General features: G+C 47.1%; 1 pseudogene; it reads right to left on the reverse strand.

The window, feature by feature from the left end:
- Positions 1-8,229: 8,229 nt before the first annotated feature.
- On the reverse strand, positions 8,230-9,991 carry LOC105466750 (N-chimaerin pseudogene; annotated as a pseudogene).
- Between the last annotated feature and the right edge of the window lie 373 nt (positions 9,992-10,364).

Genomic DNA, 10,364 nt, shown 5'->3' on the forward strand with positions numbered 1-10,364 from the left:
GGTCTCAAAACCCTGACGTCAGGTGATCTGCCCAACGTGGCCTCCCAAAGTGTGGGATTACAGGCATGAGCCACCATGCCCAGCCTGTTCAACTTCTTTCTGTGGTTTCAGGCTGCCCCTCACTGGCCTCTTGCTGCAAATCTGCGGGCAGCTCGACCACAACGCAGACCATCATGCGAAGCCTGGGGCTCTGGTGGTGACGGGGTCTCTGATGAACATTTCACTACAGGGCACTAGTCCTTTTACACTTCATGTTCCTTGTTTCTTTTTTTTTAAATTGGTCACAATTATTAAGAAACATTACCCTGAAATGTGACTGTTGAGTTGAAAACAAGGACCAAATAATATTCTAAACTTAGAATCTTGCTCTTTTTCAGAACTTCTTCTGAAAAAGAGAACTCAGCCATAACAGTGAAAAATATGATCTTCTGGACTTGTTAGCAGAACAGACCACTGAGGCTTACTCTCTAATGCCTGAAGCAGTCAGGCTCCTGGAGAGTTTGGGCTAACCTGGCCCTCACCCCTCCAAATGTCATTCCCCTTCCAAAAGAGGATTTCTCAAACTATGGGGGAAGAAAATCGCCAGAGGACTCCTCAACCCTCTGAATATTTTCACAGCTTTCAACAGGGGTTCTATGTTGGGGTCCGCGTGTTTCCTAAACAAAGGAATGAATACATAAGACAACACAAGACAAGACAAACATGGCGGCCACCTCGAATGCTGCACTCTGCTTTATTTTATACAGTCGTTTGTGGAATGTTGCCAAGTCACAAGACACATTGTTGTTTTTCTGACCTTTCCCTGACTTTCTGGATTTTCGAGATGTTTACACATAAACAAGCCCCCAGGGTCTGCTGTTTGCAGCTGGCTCCTTTGTCCTCCTTGTTTACAGGGAAGGAACGCCCTGCTTCGGTTGCAAGAGCAGGACTTATCGGGAACGTCTCGTTTGCGAGCACGTAGTCCTCTACAGTTCTACAGGCATTTTGAGTGGGAAAGTTCTCAGTTGTGAAGGACTGTCTGGCACATTGTTGAACATCAGCATCCCTGTACTGCACGCAGTAAATGCCAGTTTGTAGCCTAAGGCAAATAACAAATGCTCCCAGACATTTCCAGGCACTCCCTGAGAGAAAGGTACTGCTCATGGTTGGAAACCGTTGGTGGTGCCTGGGGCCAGAGTGTGAGAGCAAACTCTCCCACGCCTTTGTGAAGCTCGGGGCTTTGGAGACAGCCTCTCCCTATTTGAGGGTCCCTTCTATGATGATTGAGTTGTGGTGTATAAGCTTCTAGCAAAATGCCTAGGCTAAATATGCACTCTGTAAATATTTGCTAATTAATTGTCATGTCTTGCTTACTATTATATGCTCATTGAGACCAGAAATTTCACATCCTCTATGTTGTGAAAAGCTCTGGGCAGACTTAATGCAATGTTATGCTACTGAGAAGCACTCTGGAAATATTAATTGCTATTGATGAAAGTAGCGACTACTTTAATTTAGATGCAAACAATCAAAAAGAGCTAAATACCCTTGGCTCTGTGCCTCGACTGCATTTGGAGAGACTGATTAATACAGTCCTACAGCTAACTAATTGTCTCTCCATCTCTGGCATGTTACCTAAACTTGGGTGCATTCAGGTCACCCAGCAGTTGTGTGGGTGGGTGAGAGCCTTTCTTGAGTTGCAGCCAGAGAGCCAGACTATTTGCCGCAGAGCTAGACTCGTAAGGAATGGAAAATTTGGTAAATATCCCAAAGTAGTAGAGAGGAACCAGGCCAGGTCAGGCCAGGCCAAAAGATGGGGGCATCCCAAGAGGCTGGGGGGCCACAAGGTGAGGTATGTCTAGCAAATGCCAGAACCTGGGCATTCGTTGGAGCCAGGAGAGGGGTTGAAATAGGGTTGGGGCCAGTGGGATGCATCCCTTTCCCAGCCCCCGCACTCCTTGGAGCTCTAGTTCCACCTGAAAATTCATTGTCTTGCTGAGTGCAGGCGGGATACGATCCACGAAGAGCAGCAAGGGTCCAAATTTCCATCATTCTCAGGAAGTCAGAATCCAGGGTCTGACTCCTGGCCCGTAGGAAGGCACGGCAGCTTTATTTCCCAGGATGACTTCTGAAGTATCAGGAAAAAAGTCCACTGCAGGACTAAAGCTTTATAGAGAATGAAAACCACTGCCAGTTTTAAAACAAAAAATAAACTGATTGTCATGAGCAGTCATGGGTTTACGGGTTTATTGATTTCTGCTGAATATCTGGGTAACCTCAGTTCATTTGCAGATTTGAAGATGATACTCTCATTTTGTCCTACTTTTATACAAGAGACAATAACATTTGCAAATGGCTTTGACTCATCTGATCTGAATACCCTCAAATATCTGGCAAGATGAAATCTGGTTTGTTCTAAAGAAAAAGTAGAGGGAGTGAAGGATTGGGTTTTAAGTACAGAGTTTACCTAAAAACCAATCACCTCCCCTTCAACTTATTTCCCCCAGGTCCAAATGGCAATTCCTTTTTTTTTTTTTTGAGATGGAGTCTCGCTCTGTTGCCCAGGCTGGAGTGCAGTGGCACAGTCTCGGCTCACTGCAAGCTCCACCTCCCAGGCCCTTCTCCTGCCTCAGCCTCCCAAGTAGCTGGGACTACAGGCGCCCGCCACCATGCCCGGCTAATTTTTTGTATTTTTAGTAGAGACGGAGTTTCACCCTTGTTAGCCAGGATGGTCTCGATCGCCTGACCTCGTGATCCGCCTGCCTTGGCCTCCCAAAGTGCTGGGATTACAGGCGTGAGTCACCACGCCCAGCCCTGGCAATTCCTCTTTAATTAGCCTGGGGTGTTAAAGAAAGCTGCGTTTTCTTCTTCTTCCTTCCCAGGCGGTCAGGATTCAGTGCAGTAAATTTTGGCTGTTCCCCCTTCGTGGAACAGAGTGACAAGAACCCAAGACAGGAGAGTCGAATGACTTTGCTAGAGGTCACTTTGGGGGAAATGTTTCAAAGGTAACCCTCCCAGCAGGGAAAGCTAACGCCAGTCTTCTGTGCAACAGGTAGGCGTCTGAATATGTCAATGTGTTCGGAATGCAAATTCTTGGGAAATGACATGTCAAGGCGAACTTGTCACTACGTGGAGGAGAATGAGGGTACCTGCCCCCAAAGGACTGTCACTCCTTTCTGTCCCCTTAAGCCAGTAGCTCCTCTAGGTCGCCTCCTGAGAGTGTCACCAAGGTGTGTGTGAAGTAAGAGGACTGCTCTCATATTTGTAGAAAAACGAATACGTGCTGGGTGTGGTGGCTCATGCCTATAATCTCAGCCCTTTGGGAGGCTGAGGCAGGCGGATCACCTGAAGTCAGGAGTTTGAGACCAGCCTAACCAATATGATAAAACCCCATCTCTGCCAAAAATACAAAAATTAGCCGGGCGTGGTGGCATGCGCCTGTAATCCCAGCTATTTGGGAGGCTGAGACAGGAGAATCACTTGAACCCGGGAGGCAGAGGTTGCAGTGAGCTGAGATTGCACCATTGCACTCCAGCCTGGGTGACAAGAGTGAAACTCCATCTCAAAACAAAAACCAAAACAAAAACAGAAAAAGGAAAATGCATAATGTCTTTAATTCCATTTGTATGTCTACCTGGATCACAGGCATCATTCACAGTCCAGTCTAGACTTAGGTTTTTCTAATTATTTCCTTTGAATTAAGTAAACTTGGTTTGGAATTTTATCTTTATGCCACTTAGTAGTTATGAAAACTTGGGAAAAGTTTATAAACACTCAAATTCTCCATGTTCTCATTGATAAGTGGGGGTATTAAAACCTCCCTCATAGTGCCAGGAAGGCATAAAGGATTTTGTCTGGCCAACATCTTGCTGCATAGTAGGGGCCTGAATTGGCAGCAAGGGTTACTCTTTCTCCTCAAGCCACGGCTTCTTGCAGAGATGGGGCCGTTGTCTCTGAGACAGCACAGGGCCAGAGGGAAGGAGAGACTACCGGACGTGCTGCCCATCGGAGGCCTTCTCAGGAGCTTATAACAAAGAGCTGTCATGGAACAGGGACACCGAAGAGAGTAGGCTTTTTTTAATTTTAATTTTTTTAAATTTGAGATGGAGTCTTGCTGTCTTGCCCAGGCTGGAGTGCAGTCCACAATCTCAGCTCACTGCAACCTCTGTCTCCTGGGTTCAAGCGATTCTCCTGCTCAGCAACCCAAGTAGCTGGATTACAGGTGCTTGCCGCCACAGCTGGCTAATTTTTGTAATTTTGGTAGAGATGGGGGGGTGGTTTTCATCATTTGGCCAGGCTGGTCTTGAACTCCTGGCCTCAAGTGATCTGCCTGCCCCAGCCTACCAAAGTGCTGGGATTACAGGCATGAGTCACTGTGCCCAGTCTTTTTTTTTTCCTTAACTTTTAGTTTAGGTTCAGGGGTAGCTGTGCAGGTTTGTTATATAGATAAACTTGCATCATAAGGGTTTGTTTTACCAATCATTTTGTTACCCAGGTGCTAAGCCTAGTACCCAATAGTTATTTTTCCTGCTCCTCTCCCTCCTCCCACCCTCCACCCTCCAGGAGGCCCCAGTGTCTGTTGTTTCCCTCTTTGCATCCATGTGTTCTCACCATTTAGCTCCCACTTCTGTGTGAGAACATGTGGTATTTGGTTTTCTATGCCTGTGTTAGTTTCCTAAGGATAATGGCCTCCAGCTCATCTATGTCCCTGCAAAGGAGCTGCATAGTATTCACAATAGCAAAGACGTGAATTCAGCCTAAATGTCCATCAGCGGTAGAATGGATAAAGAAAATGTGGCACATATACACCATGGAAAATAGGCTTTCTGTGGTGCCACAGATCACTGGAATCTGCGTATGCCCCCAGAACAGAAGCACAGCAGACCATGCAGTGTCACAGGATCCTTGGGGTGTTGTTTTTCTAGTCAGAAACCTCTGTGGCTGGTGGCACATTTGCCCAAGTTTTATTCGGGCCTTCTGGGCTTGTTCCACCCACTTGGTCAAGCAGACTTTGCTCAGCCACACTACCAGCGGGGATTGCACACCTGCCAAGGGCAAGCCAGGTGCAGAGTGGTGAGGGGTGTGTGAGCGAGCAAGCGCAAGGTCCGGCCACTGCACATAGCCAGGCATGCCAGCTGCTGCAGTGGGGCAGGCAGCAAGAGGCACCAGCACAGATGCTGGCTCCATGAAAAGCTGCGGCTGGATCAGATGTAACACAAGCAGCTTCCGCTGAGGGCACCCACATCTGGACAAGGGGAATGCAGTGGCACCCGGAAGCTTAGAGATGCCAAGAACCAAAGAGCCCCCAAAGAGGTGTCACAGCCCCAGCTTGGAGAGCCCCTAGGTCTGGGCTCCCTGAAGGGCTGCAGCCCTTCTCTCCTTCTCATCACCTGCAACATGGTGAGAAGTGGGCAGGGGAGGTATGTTTCAGCCTGTTTGTGTTATAGCTCTTTCAGTTCCACCATTCAGCAGGTCCCAAGTTCTTGTCCCACATCCAGGAAGAATGAGGTATGCAGACAACTGGAGGGTTAGCAAGGCAGAGAGGATTTTCACTGAGCAACAGAACAGCTCTCAGGAGACCTGAAGTGGGTAGCTTATTTCTGCAGGCAGGTTGCCCTGATGAGTGTCTAGATCTCAGTGGAGAGGAGACCCTGCAGTGGGTAGCTCCTTTACGCAGGCAGGTTGTCCCAATGAGTGTCCACCTCTCAACAGAGAGGAGACCCACAGTGGGTAGTTCCTTTATGCAGGCAGGTTGTCCCAATGCGTGTCCAGCTCTCAACGGAGAAGAGACCCGCAGTGGGTAACTCCTTTACAAGGGCAGGTTGTTCCAATGAGTGTTCAGCTCTCAGCAGAGAGGAGACCTGCAGTGGGTAGCCCCTTTCTGTAGGCAGGTCATCCAGACTAGTGTCTGGCTCTCAGTGGAGAGGAGACCCATGATGGGTAGCCCATTTCCACAGGCAGATCATCCCAATGAGTGTGTCAGCCTGGCTGAGTCTGGGGTTTTTACGTGCTCAGAATGGAGGAAGCGTGTGCTGATTGGTCCATGGGTGGCCACAGGCAGGCCTGGAAAAAGCACCAAATGATTGGCTGAATGGTCACCAATGAAGTTCTCACTCTGGGCCACTAACTTCACTTGGAACTGGCAGCCCAGCCCCCAGGCTTCAGGCCATTCCTAGCTTAAAGGAGAGGATTCACCAGGGACCTACCCTTTCCCACCTGGGAATCTATCTGCTTCCTGCAGCCATCAACATGCCATTGTAGCACCCAGGCTGCATGTACCTATGGCTGCCTGCAGGTCCACACTGAGCTGCCCTCAGTGCCCCAGTCCCCTCCCATGCTCATTGGTGTCCAAAGTCCGGAGGTGGCTGAGGTGGCAGGGGGCTGGTGTGTCAGTGCCACCCTGAGTGTGTGCATACCCAGCCAGGTTACGACAGTGCCCAGGCTCAGCCACAACTTTGCTTACCCCAGAGCAGGTGCCAGGAGTGGGGAAAGGCCAGGGAGTGAGAGCAGCACTTCAAGCCTGCAGGGACAGGGGGCTTCTTGGGCTGCCAAGAGTGCAGGGATGCCAGGGTCTGGAGCTGCTGCTGGGTGGCTGTGGTTGTGCCCGGGAGCATGTGCTCCTGCCCTGCCAACTCAGTAAGGAGTGGGGCCCTCGCCTGCCCCAACTCCTGCTGGCTCCACAGAGCATGCAGCACCTGCCATGCCCCTCGACACATGCTATAGCCGATGTCCTTGCAGTGGCTGCTCCAGATGGGACATTACCACCATCAGCAGCACCCCAATAAGTCTGATCATGAACTGTGTCAAAGAACAAATGAAGGAAATATGAGAAAATGACCTTCAATACCATAGGTGCTATGGTGTACCACAATATTATAACTGATGGTTTCCCCTTTCCCCATGTACCCCATCCCCTGGGTTAAAGGTAGGGATGTGCATACTCACAGCTGAATCCCCAGTGCTTATCACATAAATGGCACTTGACAAGAGTAAGAGTGGGGAACCCAAGGAAGAGATCTGAAGCAACCAAACGGCTTTTCTGCTTGTCTTTCATGATGAAATTCCAGAATGGTTTCCCTAAGGAATGAAACATGACCAAACACTCCCAGAATCTCAAAAAACACCAACAAAAAGCCACCTTCCCTGCTGTCCTCAGTGTTTGACACATACGTGGCCAGTGTGTGTCCTCACAAGCCTTTCCTTTGCCCTCCATCCTCTGATTCTGCTGGAGGAAGTGCCAAGTGGTTTTGAGCCATGGCTTCATAACCAGGGTCCAGTTGCTCCCCCTCCACCAACAAAGAGTCTGACTCTTCCTTTTTTTTTTTCTGTGTTGTATATTTTTTATTGGTATGGATAACTTATTAAAGCAACAAGTCTGAAAACACATTTTGCTTTTGCTGGTACTAGAAAGAAAGTGCTATGTTAGGCCGGGTGCGGTGGCTCACACCTGTAATCCTAGCAATTTGGGAGGCTGAGGCATATGGATCATGAGGTCAGGAGTTCAAGACCAGCCTAGCCAAGATGGCAAAACCCCGTCTCTACTAAAAATACAAAAATTAGCCAGCCACAGCCCAGCTATCTAGGAAGCTGATGCAGGAGAATTGCTTGAACCTGGGAGGTGGAGGTTGCAGTGAGCCAAGAACGCACCACTGCACTCTAGCCTGGGCAACAGAGCAAGGCTCCATCTCAAAAAACATAAAAAATTAAAAAAAAAATAATAAAGTGCTATGTTAGAGAAGAGCTAAGAGAAACCAGAAGTCATTTGCAAAAAATAGGCGTATGATATAGTCTGGTAACTCAACAGCCAGACGTGCTGTTTTATCCGTTTCGGTTTGCATGTTTGTACAAGCATCAGAAACCAGTGACACAGACCCTGAAGCAAAGTCACAACAGGCTTATTCTGAAACACGCTGGATTACCACCACAGATTACGCAGGACACAGAGGCTGTGCTGGGGGCAGGTTTGTTGTGTCTTCTATATGGAGTTTCTGCCAGATAGGGGGCTAATCATGCAATAGCTTGAGTTTTTCTTAACATGATAAACACCCAGGATTGCTAGCACCAGAAAGTGTGTGCTCACTGTTGTATAAGACATTTGAGCAGTGCTACAAAAACAACAGAAAGTTCCTTCATTTTAATCTTATATGCCCGAATCTCTAATCAAGAAATAATTCAGCTATAGGAGCCAATTAAATTACTGTAAAACATGCCTTCACCTGTAAACCATTTCTTTTCCCTCAAATATAAAATTTAAAGTAAAATGTCTCCGTTTTTGATAAGCAGCTCCACCACCAGTCTCTGATATTGTATATTGTTCAATGCAGCCATGGCATTTCATTCTGGAGGTCTCAGAAGGGATGGGCCAAAGACAATTCCATGGCTCTCCGCATTTACAAGATTTTCCTTTTCATGGAGTGTCACTCTGTTTAGATGCGCCATCAGGGATCAGAGGGTTTCACAGCAAGCAGGTGCCAGTAGTTTCAATGCTTCATGAAGGGTTTCCAGTTACTCACTAGGATCCATAGTTTTGGCAGATTCTATAAATTTAGGGTAGATATCATGCGTAATTAGTGAAATTGGCAAATCCCTGAAGTGCGGTTTCTGAGTTCCAGTGATAATGTTGATGTCTTTGTATGTGTTCACAGAAATAGCTGCTTTCTCACCACCTCTGTCAAAAGCCGTCTTGACATCAGTTAAGTCACTAAATCCTGATACATGGTATAGCCCTTCAGAATTGGGACTTTCAAACTCAATCTCCCTGTTGCACATGTCCACCACCCTTGGCCGCTTAGCCAAGGTGTGTGCTTTTGACAGGCACTGTAAGGTCACAGCTGGACACGCTGGCATGCCTCAAGCCTGCTTTCCAGTCATTTGGGACCATGTGGGGTCACTGCTTGTGAACACTGAAACCAATCCACATGGTTCACTCTCTGAGCAATGAGACCATACATGAAGATGTCACAGTATTTACGCTAGCATGGGTCTCTCCATCCATGGACCTTGAAATTGTGAACCTTCTCATATTTTGGAATTTGCTCGTTTTCTTTCAGAGTTGCTCTTCTAACAAGTGATGTCAGTCTTTTCTCCAACACCTCATCCTGGCCTGTAGAATCTCACCACATGTCTCTTTCAGGACTGGCATATATTTTTTGCCAGCAGACACTCTGTTTAAGGTTGTGCATCCTATGTGTTCATAAACTGGGTTTATCATCACCTTGGCAATGTATTCTGCTGCTTTGTTTCAATATAGAGAGTAATCAAGCCATCAGTTACCAGACTGTGGGTGGACACACAGTGTTTCTCCCCAGCAAAGTGATTTCCATTGCACTAGAGCCTCAAGTTTCTTGCTTGACTTCCCAATCTGAAAGCCAAAGTGTAGAGCCCTGGCTGTTGCTGCCTCTCCCCATGATGTATCTCCCTCAGCCACACTCAAGAGCTGGTCAGCTGCTTCTCCGGAGATCATGCCGTGAAACTCTCTTCCATGATACTTCGGGCTGTTTTCTCCCTCAAAAGTACAGATAATCCTTCGAGGATGAGTGGCTTCCTGTTGTAGCTGATATGAGTAAGATTTCCAAATAGGAAATCGATTTTCATCTATATCAAACAGGGTCAAGGCCGATCTTTTTTTTTTTCTTCCATATACTCAAGAACATGGAGAGCATCACAGCATTATTTGCAAAAAGACTCTGCTAGAAAACAGGACTATTGCCCCAAGTTTTTTTTGTTTTTGTTTTTGTTTTTTGTTTTTTTGTTTTTTCTGTTTTTTGTTTTCTTAAAATATTGAGTTGGTCTTGAACTCCTGGCCTCAAGCAATCCTCCTCCTTCAACCTCCCAAAGTGCTAGGATTATAGTCCTGAACCGCTGCACCCAGCCACAGCCAGGTATTTTTTCTTTTAATGATTGCCCAACTTATTTTATTATTTACTTATTTATTTAGGATGTAACCAACAAACATTTATTTTGCACAGTTTTGGAGGCTGGGTACCAGCATACCGGTATCTGGCGAGAGCATCCTCCTGGTTTGCAGATGGCCATCTTCTCACCGCATCCTCACACAGCCTTAATGACGCCTATCTGCTCCTTCTGGAAACTTCCCAGGGGTCTGATGAGAAAATCACTAGCATCGTGTACCATCGTTATCTTCTCTTTCTCTACTTTTTTTGAGCAATTCAACCAATTCCTTGAAGGATTCAGTGATGTTAATATCATCATCAAGTCAGAATATCTCCAATGAAATCAAACTGAAATGACTGCAGCATCTGGGAACATTTCTGACCTGCAGAAGAGTAATGCTCAGTAGCTCATTATAAAGGATATTACAAAGGATCCAGATGAAGAGACGCATGGGTGAGTATGGGGGAAGGGGTGGGGAGCTTCCATGCCTT

The sequence above is a fragment of the Macaca nemestrina genome, chromosome 3 (genome assembly GCF_043159975.1).
Source record: "Macaca nemestrina isolate mMacNem1 chromosome 3, mMacNem.hap1, whole genome shotgun sequence".
NCBI lineage: Eukaryota > Metazoa > Chordata > Mammalia > Primates > Cercopithecidae > Macaca > Macaca nemestrina.